The following is a 17,738-nucleotide window of genomic DNA, read 5'->3' as shown; positions in this document are numbered from 1 at the left end:
CTTTTTTACAGATGTAAAATGTAAATGTAACTTTTTTAAAGATCTTAAATGTAAACTTTATGAATTTTGAAAAATGTAACAGTAACTATCACTCAAATCAAGGTATTAGAGCTTGATCACAGTATTTTCTGTTCTGTGGTTTTCTGTTGGGTTCTTGAATTCCTTGATGCGGAGTTGCGTCCTGGGTGACAGACGTGACCCCTCTGCCCGTGTGGCAAGCGCTTCCAGGTGTGCAGGAAGCGTTTTGCATACACTTGGTGGAAGGAGGACTTGTTAAGTGTCTGGGTACATAATTAACTTGCAGAATGCTCAGGTAAGGTGCAGGGCTGAAAGCTGAGCTCCCTTCCCAGCCCGCGAAACAGACCGGGATGAGGAGGTCGGTGGCGCCCAGCAGAGGAGCAGCATCAGAACCAATCGCACCAGCAGGTCCAACTCGATGCCTGAAGCTTTCCAGCGCGGCCTTCAAGGAAAGGAACAGAACATTCTGGAGATGAATGCAGTGGAGCAGAGGTTGTGTCCTTACCCCCACGAAAGTCAAAATGCTGAGAGTTCCTGTTGGAGAAGGGCAACTTCTTCTCCCTCTAGGAAACCAACGAGGAGCAGGAACAGGGAACAACAGAGCTGAATGCCAGCAGTGCCGTCTATCACCGCACACAGCAGGCTTAGAGGCCCGAGGGTATCACCCCATTGCTTACCAGGTGGCGTAAACTCTGGGAAAAACCCTTCACCAGTGAGGACCAGGCCCAAGGATGGCATCAGACTCTCAGTGCCAATTCGATGGCCTCAGGCTGCAGGAAAAGCGTCTATAAAGTAGGAAGCACAGCCGCCGTTAATAGCTCTGAGGAAAAACACACTCTCAGGTGATCTCAGAGAAGCTGAGAATCTTGCCAGGTTCGGTGGTGCACGCCTGTAACCCCAGCTACGTGGGAGGCTGAGAAGGAGGGTGCCCGGGAGCTCTGGGTAGCTGTGCCCTACGTTGATTGGGTGTCTGCACTAAGTTCGGCACCAATACGGTGACCTCTCAGGACGGGGGGACCACCAGGTTGCCTAAAGTGGGTGAAATGGCCCAGGTCAGAAATGGAGCAGGTCAAAACTCCCTGTAGTGGGATCACATCTGTGAATAGCCACTGCACTCCAGCCTGGGCAACATAGTGAGACTCCGTTTCTAAAAACAAACAAACAAACAAAAAAACATAATAAATTTAATCAATGTAAGAAAAAGAAGGTAAGAATCTCCCACAAACTCGTAAACGCTGATGGTGAGAGTGAAAACTGATATATGCATTTGGAAAAAGAGTTTGGCATTGCAGACGATATCTGGAAATGCACAGCACGCCTATGACCTAAACTGGAAGAGAGGTCCGTCCATGTTCTCACAGGAGACGTGCATACAAGATGTTCATCACAGAATTGTTTGTAATAGCAAAAAATTGGAAATGCTCAAAATGTCCATGAATGAGGATTGAGAAAATTTTATATTCATGCAATCCTGTGTATCTGGAGATTAAAATGAACTATATGTTTCAGCAAGGATAGATCTCAACATGCCAAATTAAAAATTCATTTGCATGACAGAACATTTTAAAAGAGTGTCATATATTCATAGTTATACATAACTGGATTTTAAATGAGAAGGACTCAGTATGCAGGCAGAAAGCAGCATTATTTTTTATTTTTTGAGACAGGGTCTCACTCTGTTACCCAGGCTGGAGTGCAGTGGCACAATCTTGGCTCCCTGCAGCCTCCGCCTCCTGGGCTCAAGCGATTCTCCTGCCTCAGCCTCCCGAGTAGCTGGGATTACATATGCACCACCACGCCTGGCTAATTTTTGTATTTTTGGTAGAGATGGGGTTTCACCATGTTGGCCAGGCTGGTCTCAAACTCCTGAGGTCAAGTGATCCATCCTCTTCGCCCTCCCAAAGTGCTGGGTTTACAGGACAGGCCTGAGCCACCGCGCCCGGCCAGCATTATTTTTTTTCACACCAGTGTGCTTTATTTTCTATGATAAATTTCCCTCTTTGACCTTAATGTACCTTGGATAGATCTCATAGCTTTTGTTGGCACTCACAATTATCAACAAAAACCTGTGGTCTTATTTTGTAGGCTTTAAAGTCCAGTGCAATAATAAAACTTCAATCTTGTTCCCAAGGTGTCACTGGTCTTTTTAAACTTTTTTTTAAAGCTTTCGATTGGTTTTTAAATACCAATTGCATGAGGGTCTGGGAAATCAGGGGCTAAAGCAGGTTGCACTGTTTTCTCCCCCTGAACTTTTTGTTTGTTTGTTTGTTTTGAGATGGAGTTTTGCTCTTATCACCCATGTTGGAGTGCAGTGGTGCGATCTTGGCTCACTGCAACCTCTGCCTCCTGGGTTCATGTGATTCTCCTGCCTCAGCCTCCTGAGTAGCTGGGATTACAGGCACCCGCCACCACGCCTGGCTAATTTGGTATTTTTAGTAGAGATGGGGTTTCACCGTGTTAGCCAGGCTGGTCTCGAACTCCTGACCTCGTGATCCACCTGCCTTGGCCTCCCAAAGTGCTGGGATTAAAGGCGTGAGCCATCGCGCCTGGCCTGAACTTTGTTTTTTAAACTTTTTTTTTTTTTTAACTGTCTTTCTTTTTTAACTAAACGTCGTTGGTTTCTTTGTTATTTTCCCGTCTTACTCCTTTACTCACTTCGCTGCCCCTGGCTCCATCCGAGATGTGGAAGAGGAGAGGAAAGGTCTGGCTTACCTAGTGCGGTTGTTGCATGGCTGTGTCGGTTCTCCCTGGGGGCAGCAGATGTCCAAATGCCAATGTCCTGTTAAGGAGGGCGTTTGCACGGTCTTCAGAAATCCTTTCTGCTGGAGATCTTTGACTACGGCGCCCTGGTGCAGTCAATGTCCCTCTCAAGTCCTCGGATCTGTCAGCCCTCCTGCCTCTGGGCCTCTGGGACAAGCCACCATTCAAGACAGCCAAGTCTGACTCCCTTTGCTCCTGCCCTCCTGTGGCCATTTCCTTGCTCTGCCATTCTGCTTCATGTATGAGCTGGGTACCAGTCCCTGCATCCCCCCAAATCTAGGGAACATGGGTTAAATTTGAAAACTATGTCTTTCTGGCCAGGCGCGGTGGCTGACGCCTGTAATCCCAGCACTTTGGGAGTCCGAGGCGGGTGGATCACCTGAGGTCAGGAGTTCAAGACCAGCCTGGCCAACATGGTGAAACCCCCGTCTCTACTAAAAATACAAAAAATTAGCTGGGCGTGGTGGCGGCGCCTGTAATCCCAGCTACTCGGGAGGCTGAGGCAGGAGAATCGCTTGAACCAGGGAGGTGGAGGTTGCAGTGAGCCGAGATCTTGCCACTGCACTCCAGCCTGGGCAACAAGAGCGAAACTCCATCTCGAAAGAAAGAAAGAAAGAAAGAAAGCTATGTCTTTCTATCAAATTTACTTTAGCTATCTCATATCCCATCTATCATCCTACCTGTATATATGTACAGAGAGAGATCCAGAATGAATGATGTTTACTTAATGTTTTTTGTTTTGTTTTGTTTTTGAGATGGAGTCTCGCTCTGTTGCCCAGGCTGGAGTGCAATGGTGCAATCTCCGCTCATTGCAAGCTCCACCTCCCAGGTTCACACCATTCTCCTGCCTTTAGCTGGGACTACAGGCGCCCGCCACCACGTCCGGCTGATTTTTTGTATTTTTAGTAGAGACGGGGTTTCACCATGTTAGCCAGGATGGTCTTGATCTCCTGACCTCGTGATCCACCCACCTCGGCCTCCCAAAGTGCTGGGATTACAGGCATGAGCCACCGCGCCTGGCTAGTGTTTGGTTAATGTTAATGCCAGTTATTTCAAGCGAAAAAGATTTGTTTTTCTAATTAATTTTGATTTTGATCAATAAAATACTTACGCATAGTTTTAAAAACTCAAATAGTCTTCAAGGTTTATAACAAAGGATGGCTCTGACTTTCCCCGGTCCTTAGATGCCATTGTTGTAAACTCTTTTAGCAGTTTCTTTTGATATTTATCTCTTTATTTCTAAATAACGTACTTAAAATGTTTCCAGTTTTAGATATTATTGGTTGATTTTCTAAAGCCACAGAAAATGTGGCTTTCGCTCTTTTTTTCTTTCTTTTTTTTTTTGAGACAGGATCTCGCTCTGATTCTGAGGCTGGAGTGCAGTGGTGCAATCTTGGCTCACTGCAGCCTCGACCTCCCAGGCTCAAGTGACTGTCCTACCTCAGCCTTCTGGGTAGCTGGGACTACAGGCACACACATCACACCCAGCTAATTGTTGTATCTTTTGCAGAGATGGGGTCTTGCTATGTTGCCCAGGCTGGTCTTCACCTCCTGGGTTCAAGCAGTCCTCCCACTGCAGCCTCCCAAAGTGCTGGGATTACAGGCCTGAGTCACAGTGTCTCATCCGTCTTTAGCTCTTTTTTTTTTTCCCTTCTCTTATTTTTATTTTACAATAGAGATAGGGTCTCACTACGCTGGTCTTGAAATCCCGGTCTCAAGCAATCCTCCCACCTCAGCCTCCCAAAGTGTTAGGATTGCAGGTGTGAGTCACCACATCCAGCCATCTCTCTTATACCAACTCTCCTTCCCTATTCTTTCAATATGGTTATTAAGTAAACCAAGTCAGTATTTACATTATTATATTACGTGCACATTATTCACAGATGAGCCATTGGATGAACTAAGTTTCCATTTTCTTTCTTCTACAATTCTTTATTTTGTCTGGAGATAATAATTGCCTACATTTTTAGTTTGCTTTGTTTTCTATTTACCTTTCAATATCTTATCCCCAAACTCTTTGACAGACCATAAATCTCCTCTCAGCACATTCAAATCCAGAAGCTAATTGATCAGTTTCTTCTTTTTTTTTTTTTTTTTTTTTTGAGACGGAGTCTGGCTCTGTTGCCCAGGCTGGAGTGCAGTGGCCGGATCTCAGCTCACTGCAAGCTCCGCCTCCCAGGTTCACACCATTCTCCTGCCTCAGCCTCCCGAGTAGCTGGGAGTACAGTAATTGATCAGTTTCATGTTTGTTCCTGTGGTCGTCTCTTCAGGAGCTTCCATCTTCTTGGTCCGAGTCTGACTGTTGGCCCTTTGGACGACTACACAGCTATGATCCCATTACCCAGATCCCCCATTGCCCAGATCCTACGTCTTCTTATTTTTTGGTTTCTTCTCTTGGTGGAGCATATCTTTCAGTAGCTTCCTAAGAGAAATTTCATGAGATGTCATATCAGGAGACCTTTTTTTGTTTGTTTGTTTGTTTTTTGACGGAGTCTTGCTCTGTCACCCAGGCTGGAGTGCAGTGGCGCAATCTCAGCTCACTGCAACCTCCACCTCCCGGGTTCAAGTGATTCTCCTGCCTCAGCCTCCTGAGTAGCTGGGATTATAGATTCACTAACATACTTTTCTCTCATCTGGGTTTTTTGCAGCTCAGCTTTGGCATGGTATTTACGTATGTTATCAGAGGGGTTAGGGAGTTGGGTAAGAGAGAGAGAGTAGGCGCCCTGGATTTGTATCTTGGTCATGGAGATTCTAATCCAATTGCAGTCGCTGCCTTTCCATTGCTGCGTGTCCATGGGTTCCTGCTCTACCTGACAGCCTGTTTCTGCTGAGTGGGTGTTACTCTTGATGTTCTCTAAGGTCTTTTCAGCTCTAACATAAAATCCCTCCCCCACTGAGACTGTACATTTTCTCCTTCAAACTTCAAATCCAGATTCAATTCTACCCTTCAAATTTTTTCTTTTGTTTTATCTTTCTTTCTTTCTTTCTTTCTTTTTTTTTTGAGACGGAGTCTCGCTCTGTCACCCAGGCTGGAGTGCAGTGGCACAATCTCTGCTTCCCAGGTTCAAGTGATTCTCCTGCCTCAGCCTCCAGAGTAGCTGAGACTACAGGCACCTGCCATCACGCCTGGCTAATGCTTGTATTTTTAGTAGAGATGGGGTTTCACCATGTTGGCCAGGCAGGTCTCGAACTCCTGACCTCAGGTGATCTGCCCATCTTGGCCTCCCAAAGTACTGGGATTACAGGCGTGAGCCACCGCACCCGGCCTAAATGTATTCTTTTATAATCTTTTCCTCTGCATCCCAGTAACACAGAAGTGCTGTTGGTGAGACTGTAGAAGCTGTACTTGTCTCGTAGGTGCCCTGCGTTCCCCTGCGAGTGTTCCTCTGCGCCTAACCACCCGGTCACCTTCTTTGGGTCTGCTGGTAGTGAGGTGTCTTGGACAACTACAGCGAATGTTCCAGGAACATGCCTTTTTCTATGGACAAGCCCGTCTCCGCAGAAGCTGCAGATTAGCATCCCTGCGGGGGTGACTTGTATCTGCTGCTTCACCTGCTTCCCTGATTTCTGACATACTCACTGCCTTGTCTTCTAGACACAGAATTTCCTTGAGTTTTAACCCACAGACCTATCTTCGCTGTGGCTTTTTGTGTGTTTTGGCTTTTTGGCTCTTCCAGACCCAACTTTCCACTCTGCTACTGTGACCAATCATCCCTAAGGGCTGCCGGGATTTCTAGAACACTTACACCTACGGGGAACGAGGCGGCCATGCTGCGTGGAACGGGGAGCAGTGCTGAGTGGAACCGGGGAGCAGTGCTGAGTGGAATTGGGGAGCAGTGCTGCGTGGAATTGGGGAGCAGTGCTGAGTGGAACGGGGGAGCAGTGCTGCGTGGAACTGGGGGCAGCAGTGAATTGCGTGGAGCAGTGCTGCGTGGGGAGCAGTGCTGAGTGGAATTGGGGAGCAGTGCTGAGTGGAACCGGGGAGCAGTGCTGAGTGGAACGGGGGAGCAGTGCTGCGTGGAATTGGGGAGCAGTGCTGCGTGGAACCGGGGAGCCGTGCTGCGTGGAACGGGGGAGCAGTGCTGCGTGGAACGGAGGAGCAGTGCTGAGTGGAACTGGGGAGCAGTGCTGAGTGGAATTGGGGAGCAGTGCTGCGTGGAACGGGGGAGCAGTGCTGCGTGGAATTGGGGAGCAGTGCTGCGTGGAAGTGGGGAGCAGTGCTGAGTGGAACCGGGGAGCAGTGCTGAGTGGAACGGGGGGGGAGCAGTGCTGAGTGGAACCGGGGAGCAGTGCTGCGTGGAACGGGGGAGCAGTGCTGCGTGGAACGGGGGAGCAGTGCTGAGTGGAATTGGGGAGCAGTGCGGAGTGGAATTGGGGAGCAGTGCTGCGTGGAATTGGGGGAAGTGGGGGAGCAGTGCTGAGTGGAACGGGGAGCAGTGCTGAGTGGAACGGGGGAGCAGTGCTGCGTGGAACCGGGGAGCAGTGCTGAGTGGAACGGGGGAGCAGTGCTGCGTGGAATTGGGGAGCAGTGCTGCGTGGAACTGGGGAGCAGTGCTGCGTGGAACGGGGGAGCAGTGCTGAGTGGAATTGGGGAGCAGTGCGGAGTGGAATTGGGGAGCAGTGCTGCGTGGAACGGGGGAGCAGTGCTGCGTGGAATTGGGGAGCAGTGCTGAGTGGAATTGGGGAGCAGTGCTGAGTGGAATTGGGGAGCAGTGCGGAGTGGAATTGGGGAGCGGTGCTGCGTGGAACGGGGGAGCGGTGCTGAGTGGAATTGGGGAGCAGTGCTGAGTGGAACCGGGGAGCGGTGCTGCGTGGAACGGGGGAGCGGTGCTGAGTGGAATTGGGGAGCGGTGCGGAGTGGAACGGGGGAGCGTGCGGAGTGGAATTGGGGAGCAGTGCGGAGTGGAACGGGGGAGCGGTGCTGAGTGGAATTGGGGAGCAGTGCAGAGTGGAACTGGGGAGCAGTGCTGCGTGGAACTGGGGAGCAGTGCTGAGTGGAATTGGGGAGCAGTGCGGAGTGGAATTGGGGAGCAGTGCTGCGTGGAACGGGGGAGCAGTGCTGAGTGGAACTGGGGAGCAGTGCGGAGTAGAATTGGGGAGCAGTGCGGAGTGGAATTGGGGAGCAGTGCGGAGTGGAATTGGCGAGCAGTACGGAGTGGAACGGGGGAGCAGTGCGGGGTGGAACTGGGGAGCAGTGCGGAGTGGAACGGGGTAGCCGTGCGGAGTGGAATTGGGGAGCAGTGCGTGGAACGGGGGAGCCGTGCTGCGTGGAATTGGGGAGCAGTGCTGAGTGGAATTGGGGAGCCGTGCTGCGTGGAACGGGGGAGCAGTGCTGAGTGGAATTGGGGAGCAGTGCTGCGTGGAATTGGGGAGCAGTGCGGAGTGGAACGGGGTAGCCGTGCAGAGTGGAATTGGGGAGCCGTGCTGCGTGGAACGGGGGAGCAGTGCTGAGTGGAATTGGGGAGCAGTGCTGAGTGGAATTGGGGCGCAGTGCTGAGTGGAATTGGGGAGCAGTGCTGAGTGGAATTGGGGCGCAGTGCTGAGTGGAATTGGGGAGGAATGCGGAGTTCTTGAGTAAGGGAGTGACATGATGAAATTGATGTTTTAGGAAGATGAACAGGGAATTAAGGAGGTACAGGGACTGAAGTCGGCAAGGTCATCTACACAATGTTGTAATAATGTCATTCAAGGGTGTGCATATCATGGCATTATCTTGTGTAATTCTTACAATCTCCCGGTGAGGGGTCATGTCTGAGACACAGAGGCTGGCTAATGGAAGGATTTGATCCAGCTCACGTGAAAGCCACTTCATGGTTAGGTGTCTGGCTTCCCAAAGGTACTTGATCACCGTTTAAAAAATGAATGTGGGGAAGCTTGGACTTGGACACAGGTTCTTTCTACGTGGAATAAAGTGGTAGCTGAGAGGAAGTGAGAGGGGAGAGGAGGCAGAAGGTTGGACCCCTGAGGTATTTGGGGCTGAAGTAGGCATATTAGGTGCTGAAGGAGGAGATGGGTAAAGGAGGCTGCTAAGAACCTGAGTCTGCTTTCCGGACAAATGAGAGAGCCAGGGGAGTAGGGAAGCAGAGCTGGATTGAGAGTTTGGGTTCTGTTGCTACCTTCTAAGATGAAACAAAAGTCTGGGTGTCCACTCAACATCAGTGCTCAGGCAGGCAGCCGCAGACGCAGGGAGTTCGGTACCTGGGGGCCTCATTAGCTTAGCTGTGGGAGGGGAGTTGGGGAGTGGCAGCGGGTGGAAATGATCTTACCCAGCTGGAGAGGCTAGCCAAAAAAGGAGCAGGTATGGGCTTGCCTGGAAGGCTATTTTAGCAGAAGGAAGACGAACAGTCAGCTAAAGACTGTGCAGTGTCTGCACCGCAAATGGGGAGATTTGAGCAAAGGAGAGGGCAGAAGAAAGGTGCAAGAGTGACACAGTACCTCACCATTTAAAGGCAAGCCTTGACCACAACATTTTCCTACACTTAGTATGGTGGGTTCCAGGGGAAGCCAGATTTCAGGGAGTTAAAGAAGGAGTAGGTGAAGAATCAAAGGGGCCCGTCCTTCATATGATTAGTCTCAACTCCTCCACTAGAAGTTTATTTATTTATTTATTTATTTTTTAGACAGGGTCTTGCTCTGCTGCCCAGGGCCAGAGTACAGTGGTGTGATGATACCCCATTGCAGCCTTGAACTGCTGGCCTCAAGCAATCCTCCCACCTCAGCCTCCTGAGTAGCTGAGATGACAGGTGCACACCACCACAACTGTCTAATTTTTAAATTGTTTGTATGTAGAGAGTCTTGCCATGCTGCCCAGGCTGGTCTCGAACTCCTGGCCTCAAGCAGTCCTCCCAACTGGGCCTCCCAAAGTACTGGGATTATAGGTGTAAACCACCGTGCCTAGCCTCTTTTTTAAAAATTATTTTATTTTGGCCAGGCGCAGTGGCTCATGCCTGTAATCCCTTTGGGGATTACACTCCGGGAGGCCGAGGCGGGAGGATCACTTGAGCTTAGGAGTTGGAGACCAGCCTGGCCAACATGATGAAACCCAGTCTCTACTAAAACACAACAATTAGCCGGGCATGGTGGGTACCTGTAAGTCCAGCTACTGGGGAGGCTGAGGCAGGAGAATCACTTGAACCTGAGAGTCAGAGGTTGCAGTGAGCCGAGATCACACCACTGCACTCTAGTGTGGGTGCAGAACAAGACACTGTCTCAAAAACATTTTAATTTTTTTTAGAGACAGAGTGTCCCTCTGTCACCCAGGCTGCAGCACGGATCACAGCTCACTGCAGCCTTGAACTCCTACATCAACTGATCCTGCTGCTTCTGCCTCCCGAGTGCTGGGACTCCAGGTGTGAGCCACCGTGCCGCGCTAGAAATTCCTTGATGGTGTATGGGGCCACATCTGGAATGACTGTGCCTGACACCAACAGATGACCAGGAACTGAGCTCACGGGTCCGTTACCAACCACAACTCTGGGTGCCACCAGGGGGCACCAGAGCCCAGGGCTCCACGAGGCTCTGTTTCGGAAAAGCCCATGATGACCTCAGCGTTTGTCATCTCTTGGCTCGTCTGGCTCTTGCTGTGGTTGGGCAGAGGGGGCAGGTGTGTGGGAGCGGCTGGCAGTGCCTCCTCCCAGTGGCCTAGTAAGGCTTTGAAAACTGAATTGCTCGGGGGCATGTGAGCACAGCCCCCTTGGCCGCTCCAGGGACCCCCGACTTGGGCAATAGGGTGAAGGCACAGTCTGTTCTCGGTCCCAGGAGGATGTGGCCGGGGTTAGCAGATACGCACCACGCCTGAGAATCCTTCAGAAATCCCTCTCTTCACCTCCGCAAGGAGGCAAGTGATCCCCTCCTGACTCAGAAATGGTGGTCCTTTGTCAAGTGCGACCGTCCTGATCCCAGCCCTCCCTTCCCGGGGCCTTACCCGGCCTCCTTCGAGGCAGTGAGGGTGTGCTTGGGAACAGACCGGCTCCTCATCCCCGCCAGCGGTTGCCTTCAGCCAAGCACCTCCCACATCTGGTAGCAGGTTGGAATCTCTTAGGGAGCCTTTAAAAACTAAGATGCTGGCCAGGCGCGGTGACTCACGCCTGTACTCCCAGCATTTTGGGAAGCCAGGGTGGGTGGGTCATCTGAGGTCAGGAGTTCGAGACCAGCCTGGCCAACATGGTGAAACTCTGTCGCTATTCAAAATACAAAAATTAGCCAGGTATGATGTGATGGCGGGTGCCTATAATCTCAGCTACTCGAGAGGCTGAGACAGGAGAACTGCTTGAACCCGGGAGACAGAGGTTGCAGTGAGCCAAGATCACACCACTGTACTCCAGCCTGGGTGACAGAGTGAGACTCTGTCTCAAAAACAAACAAACAAACAAAAGAACTAAGATGCTAAGGCTGGGCGGGGTGGCTCATGCCTGTAATCCCAGCACTTTGAGAAGGCTGAGGCGGGAGAACAGCTTGAGCCCAGGAGTTCGAGACCAGCCCAGGCAACATCTTGAGATCCTGTCTCTACAAAAAAAACAAAAACAAAACAATAAAATGAAGATGCCAACCGCCATCCAAGTGGTCCTAGGGTGGTGCCTGGGCACCAGCATTTTGTTTTGTTTTGTTTTGCTTTGAGACAGTCTCATTCTGTTGCCTAGGCTTGAGTGCAATGGTGCGATCTTGGCTCACTGCAAGCTCTGCCTCCCAGGTTCAAGTGATTCTCTTGCCTCAGCCTCCCGAGCAGCTGGGATTACAGGTGCCTGCCACCACGCCCAGTTAATTTTTGTATTTTTAGTAGAGACAGGGTTTCACTGTGTTGGCCAGGCTGGTCTCGAACTCCTGACCTCATGATCTGCCCGCCTGAGCCTCCTGAAGTGCTGGGATTACAGGCGTGGGCCACCGCACCTGGCTTGGCATCGGCATTTTTGAAGCTTTCTGTGTGATTCTTGTGTGCAGCTGTATTGAAACTGTCTGCGTCTAAGGCCTTGATAGTCAGAGTGTGGTCCATGGGAAGCTTGATAGAAATGCTGGATCTCAGCACCCTCCTCCCAGTTTGCTGAATCAGAATTTACGGTTCACCAAGATGCCCAGGTGATCGGCCGCACACAGTTCCAGAAGCCCTGAGCTAGTTGGTATATCGTTCTTCACCCATGCTCACCTCCCTGGCCTGAATCACAGCGTGTCTGACTTGTTCCAGTTGTAGCTGTGGGTCTCAATGTTTTGACTGTGACCTACAGAAAGAAATGGACTTTACAACGATGAAACAAGAACACCACAGAAACAATGCCTTCACTACCTGGGGTGCACTCTGCACTCTCATTCATTCAGCAGGTAGTTTTGGCACCTGCTTTGTGCCAGGCCTCGTTCTAGCTGTGTGTGTCTAGAAGAAAGCTGCTGTTGTTGGGAGGTTTCTATTCTAGGAGGAGGGCAAGGGGGTCAGAAAGTTAAAAGTAAGCCATGTATATAAAGGGCATGCTAAAAGTTATTTATTAAAATCTCTTTAAAAATTACATTTTGAGGGTGGGGTTCTGGGGTGCTGGTTATGTTCCGTTTCTTGATCTGGGTGCTGGGTGTGTTACCTGCAAGAATGCAAGCTTTCCGCACTTCTCTGGAGGTATGTTGTATGTCAATAAAAAGTTCAAAAATTACATTCTGATATATATTTTTTTCTTTTTTTTTTTTGAGAGACAGAGTCTTGCTCTGTCACCCAGTCTGGAGTGCAATGGCATGATCCCAGCTCACTGCAACCTCCGCCTTCCAGGTTCAGGTGATTGTCCTGTCTCAGCCTCCCAAGTAGCTGCGATTACAGGCATGCACCACCATGCCTGGCTAATTTTGTATTTTTAGTAGAGACGGGGTTTCACCATGTTGGTCAGGCTAGTCTCGAACTTCTGACCTCAGGTGATCTGCTGGCCTCGGCCTCCCAAAGTGCTGGGATTACAGGTGTGAGCCACCACATCCGGCCAAACATTCTCATATTTTGTATTCCATTATTATCCTCTTTCATGAAAAAAAAAAAAAAGTCATTCAAAATCCACCATATTCAATTTACCTCCCACTAAAAGTTTGCAACCGTAGTTTTTAAAACTGCTTTATTTAAAAACAAGCTGTGTGCAGTGGCTCATGCCTGTAATCCTAGCACTTTGGGAGGCTGAGATGAGTGGATTGCTTGAGGCCAGGAGTTCAAAACCAGCCTGGCCAACATGACGAAACTCCATTTCTACTAAAAATACAAAAAATTAGCCACTTTTTACACCACTGGTGTAAAAAGATTACACCAGTGCACTCCAGCCCGGGCAACAAGCCTGAAACTCCATCTCAAAAAAAAAATAGAAACAAACAAACTGGAAGCCCAACCCCTCAGCAGCACCCACCCGCTCTTGGCTTAGCAGCTGCTGGCAGCTGTGAGCCAGGCTGCCCGCTCCCCAGCAATGGCTTTCCTTGCCCTCTTGCTTACCCCACAGTGCAAAACCGCCCATGGTGGAGATTCTTAAGGGCACCACCCAAAGCCTCCCTCTGGCAGCCTGGCCCACCTCCGCTCCCAGCTAGACCTGACAAGCCCTTCTTGCCGAGTCATTCTGCTGTGGGCAGCTCTCCTGCAGTCCCAGATGTAAGAGGAGACTGGCTCAGGCACGTTAATTAGAGGGTTGGGGTTATCCCTGTGGCCACCTCCCAAATCTCCTGGGACTTATGTTTTTAGTCTGGGGCTCATTCCTCATGTCAGCTCCCTAGTGGCAGAGCAGTCTCCCTCGGTGTCTCTCTGGCCACCACGGTCAGCGTCACGGACACATCCCAGCATAGCCCCAGTGCTCAACCCCATGGTGGGGACCGTCCAGGAGTTGGTGAGGAACAGGGTGGGAGGGAGGAAGGGAGCAGGAGACCTCACTCTTTCCTCTGAACCTAAAGCTCCAGATAACCCTACACTAGAGGTCATGGGCGTGACTCTGGCTTCTTGAGGAAATTGGAGAGATGAGGGGCTGGGGAAATGGGGGGCTGGGCTGCCCTAGGAGCAGGACCAACCACGGTGGAGGCGCTTTGACCCCTAGCTTTGTTTGATTTGGAGCTTGATTTACTGGAGGGGAAGTTTGCTCTAAATCAGTTGTTTGCATCTATTGACCAATAAAATCTAGTTAGTCCTGATGCTTCCTGAAGCAGGGCTCCTGGATTTGGCATTGCTATTTTGTGCCTCAGATTTTTTTTTTTTTTGAGATGAGGTCTGGCTCTATTGCCCAGGCAGGAGTGCAGTGGTGTGATCTTTATTCACTGCAACCTCCATCTCCCAGGTTCAAGCGATCCTCCCACCTCAGCTTCCCGTGTAGCTGGGATTACAGGTTCGTGCCACCATGCTCTGCTAATATTTGTATTTTTTTGTAGAGACAGGGTTTTGCCATGTTGCCCAGGCTGGTCTTGAACTCATGAGCTCAAATGATTTGCCCTCCTCAGCCTCCAAAGTGCTGGGATTACAGGCATGAGCCACCACACTCGGCCTGTGACTTGGACTTTAGAGTCGGAAAACTGGATTTGAATCCTGGCTTCACCACTACCAGCTGTATGGTGCTGAACAAGTCACTTGGCCATGTAGAACCTCAGTTCTACCACGTGTAAAATGGGGACATTATGTTTCTCCTTGGATTGTTGTGGGGTTGGATGAGAAGAAGTGCAGAGGGCAGGGCCTTGCACAGTTGGGCTCCCTGAGCCTTAGCAATGGCCATGACTGAGGCAGTGTGAGGGAGACTGGGAAAAAACCTCCTCAGGTTCCTTCTCCCAAATCTGTTGTCTGCCGCACTTTCTTTCCTGAAGCCAGGCAACAGGGGGGTGGTCCTGGCCCAGCCTCAGGGCTCCCTGGGGCAGGGCTGCCATTACTTGCAGTGTCAGATAATTCAGTGGAAAGTTGCCCGGCCCACCTCGCAGGCAAGGCACCGCCACCCAAATCCACCCAGATGGGGTCTCGCGTAGGTTTCCGGAAGCCACCTCTTTCTCATTGCCCTACTGCCCTCTGGCCATGGCCCTGGGGCCCACTGCTGGGCAGTGTGAGTGCAGAAAGAGCCAGCCCGACAGTTCCCAACGTCTGAGCTTGCCATCTACAGCGAATTGTTTTGTTATTACACCCATCTTCTAGATGAGGGACAGTAACAAGGGCTGAGTGGCCCTGAGCCCTGGGGTTCCAAGCGCCCGCTGCCCAGGGCCGCCTCCGTTTGGGCTGGGACCCGGGCCTGCAGGCTGCCCCGCCGCTGGGAATCAGAGCTCTGGGTTTTCTCCTTCTGGGGTGGGGGGTGGGGTGGGGCAGGGAGGAGACCGCTCAAGTGCAGGAATGATGAAGGTCCCCTTGCCTGGGGCTATTTCTGCCCAAGTCCTCATCAGGAATTGTCAGGCCTGAGACAAACCCTCCCTCCTTCAGGAGTCCTCCGTTGGCCCCGGGGAAAGAGAGGTGATGGTCCGGTGTCTGGGCCTTTCGGTTGCTAAGGTGATATTAGGGCTAGAATCCCAGCCTCACTGGAGTGACCCCAGAAACCTTCCAGTGCAACCTCCTCACTTCGGAGCTGAAACCACCGAGACCGGGTGGAAGTGACTTTCACACTCGCACAGTGCAACGGCAGCTACTCGGAATGAGGGACGTTCCGGCGCTCCTCCGCTGCGCCCCTCGACTCGGCGGGACTTCCTCACTCCACTTCCCTCGGCACCGCAGGAGGGCGCAGGCCGGGCCCGCGGTGCGGGGAAAGCGGGGTGGGGCCCGCAGGCTGGGGGCGGAGCCGGGGGCGGAGCGACGAGGCCGGGCCCTTTAAGGGGCGGGCCGACCCCCAACCCCCACCCCGGGGCGGCGCAGGCGCAGGCGGGCTCGGGGCGCGCTGCAGGAGGGACGGCGGGCGGGCGGGCGCTCACCTGCGGGGGCCGGCGCGGGGCGGGCGCCCGGCGGGCCGACGTTGACGCCCGGAGGCGAGGGCGGGGAGGCGGGCGCGGGACTCGGGGGCGGCCCGGGGCGGGCGGGGAGGCCGGGGCGGGCGGGCGGTGTGAGCGGGCGCCGAGGGCAGCACCATCTGGAGGGGCGGGAGCGCGCGGCCTCTGGGGGGCAAGCGAGTGCGCTGGGCCGAGCCGGTCGAGGGCCCCCGGCGGGGCGAGCAGGAGGAGCGCGGCGGGCTGAGCCCCGCGCTGCCGGAGCAGCAGCCGCAGCGCGTCGGGGTTCTCAGCTGGGGCCCGCAGCAGCTCCGCGGGCTGAAGCTCGGCGTGGAGGAGCGGGGCGGGGTGGGCCCGGCCGTGCAGGAGGAGGGCGGGGTGGGCCCGGGGCTGCAGGAGCGCGGCGGCCGCGGCCACGAGCCCAGCCGGGGGGTGGTGTGGGGGCCGCCGGACGGCGCGGACTGGGGGCGCCCTCCGCGGTGGACGGGCTCGGCGGGCTGGCCTGTGGCGCAGGAGGAGGGGCTGGGGCCCCGCGGGCAGCACCAGGAGAAGGGCGGAGGCAGCCCCGCAGTGCAGGAGCGCGGCGAGGCCCGGGCCGGGGTGCAGGAGCGCGGAGAGGGGAGCCCGCGGAGGCTGCTGCAGCAGCCCGAGCCGGCGCCCGAGGCCGGGGAAGGCCCCCGCGAGCGCGGGGAGGGGCCGGAAAGTTCCGGCGAACTGGGGGAGCGGCAGTGGGAGAGCGTGGGGCGGGAGGCGGTGGTCCTGGGGGCGGCCCCGGAGCGCCGAAGCCGCCCGGAGCTGGTGGGGAGGGCAAGGCCGGTGGGGCCTCGGGGGCCTGCGGGCGAGGGGCGCCTGGGGGTGCAGGAGGCGAATTGGCTGCCCGGAGTGCAGGAGGGACAGGTGGTGCGGGCTGTCCAGGAAACCTACCTAGACGGAAAGGAGCCCCAGGAGGGGGAGGGACCCGGCGAGGGGCTCAGGACCCGGAGGCGCCGGCGGAGGAGGAGGTGGTGACTGGCAGACCGCCGCCCGGGCCCCACGGTGCCTCCGGAGCTGAAGGGAACGCAGGATGTAGGGGCGTGGGGAGTCGGGCAAAGAAGAGTGCGGGGAACCGGGGAGCTCTGCGAGCCACTGCCTGAGGGTAGGCCCGGCCCGCGGGAACGTCTTCTGCTCGCTCAGACTGGGCATCGCTGAAGCTGTGTCTGCGGGGAGGCAGCGGAAGGCGGCAGGTAAGGAAGCCCAGTTCTCTTAGCTGGAGTTGGTGTGCTTGGAAGCGAGAAGCTGCAGGTCACTGGCGAGAGGGTAGTCTCCACACTGCTCTCGTTCTCTTGGCCTTTCATCCCTGGGGGGAGGAAGCAGTGCACTTTTCAGCTGCGAGGCAGGACCTCTCCCCCGCAGTACCGTGTATGGTAGTTGGAGTGATGGGGCATCTTCTTAGAGTCTAGGCAGCTCGCGGGACGTCTGGGTGGCTGCCAGGTCTGTGCAGAGGGAAGAGAGGGGTAGCCCCAGGGAGGAGCTACAGGACGGTCACCCCTCCACCTGCCCCTCGGTGGCAGTAGGGTGCATCCATGGTATTTGCTCTGCTTGGTGCAGTCAGCACAGGTTGCCTCAAGTCCTCAAAACACGTCCCACAGAAGGGAAGAGAGCAGCGTGGGATTAACAGAACCTTATCTTGTAACCCTGTTGGTCACGTGAGCTGAGATGTGAGTGTGACAGCTAGTGGCTTGGACACGGCACGAGCCTGACCCGCTCCTGCCACGCCGTCCTGTCACAGCTGATTTACCCTGAGGGCCCAGAGCCAAGGATGATTAGTGGGCAGAAGGTGGGAGAGCGACTCTCTGGGTGGGACTTCAGGACCCCAGCGTGAGCGGGGCGGGAGAGGAGGGTGCATCTGCAGCAGAGGACTCTGGGCTGCCTCTGCGGCCCCACCGTGGGGAGGTTTGCAGATGGGCCGCCGTGGTATCGTGGGCTCTGCACCTGTCAGGGCAGGAGCTCCCAGCCCAGTCTAGAGGTAGGGCTTGTAGGGGCCAAGGGTGGGGGCTGTATTTGGCTTCTTGTTGACTGCATCATGGCCTGAGTGCCAGACCTACTCA

At 53.8% G+C, this 17,738-nt stretch overlaps 1 protein-coding gene across 5 annotated transcripts in view; it reads left to right on the top strand.

Moving 5' to 3' along the window:
• Positions 1 to 16,248: 16,248 nt before the first annotated feature.
• Positions 16,249 to 17,738, top strand: part of TNK2 (tyrosine kinase non receptor 2) — a 47,520-nt gene continuing 46,030 nt past the window's right edge. For all 5 annotated transcript variants that reach the window (XM_050776354.1, XM_050776303.1, XM_050776339.1 and 2 more), the window contains exon 1: positions 16,249 to 16,874. The gene's annotated coding sequence lies outside the window, so the exon portion shown is untranslated. The remainder of the gene's footprint in view (positions 16,875 to 17,738) is intronic.

The sequence above is a fragment of the Macaca thibetana genome, chromosome 2 (genome assembly GCF_024542745.1).
Source record: "Macaca thibetana thibetana isolate TM-01 chromosome 2, ASM2454274v1, whole genome shotgun sequence".
Lineage (NCBI taxonomy): Eukaryota > Metazoa > Chordata > Mammalia > Primates > Cercopithecidae > Macaca > Macaca thibetana.
This window is presented reverse-complemented; position numbering and strand designations above follow the sequence as displayed.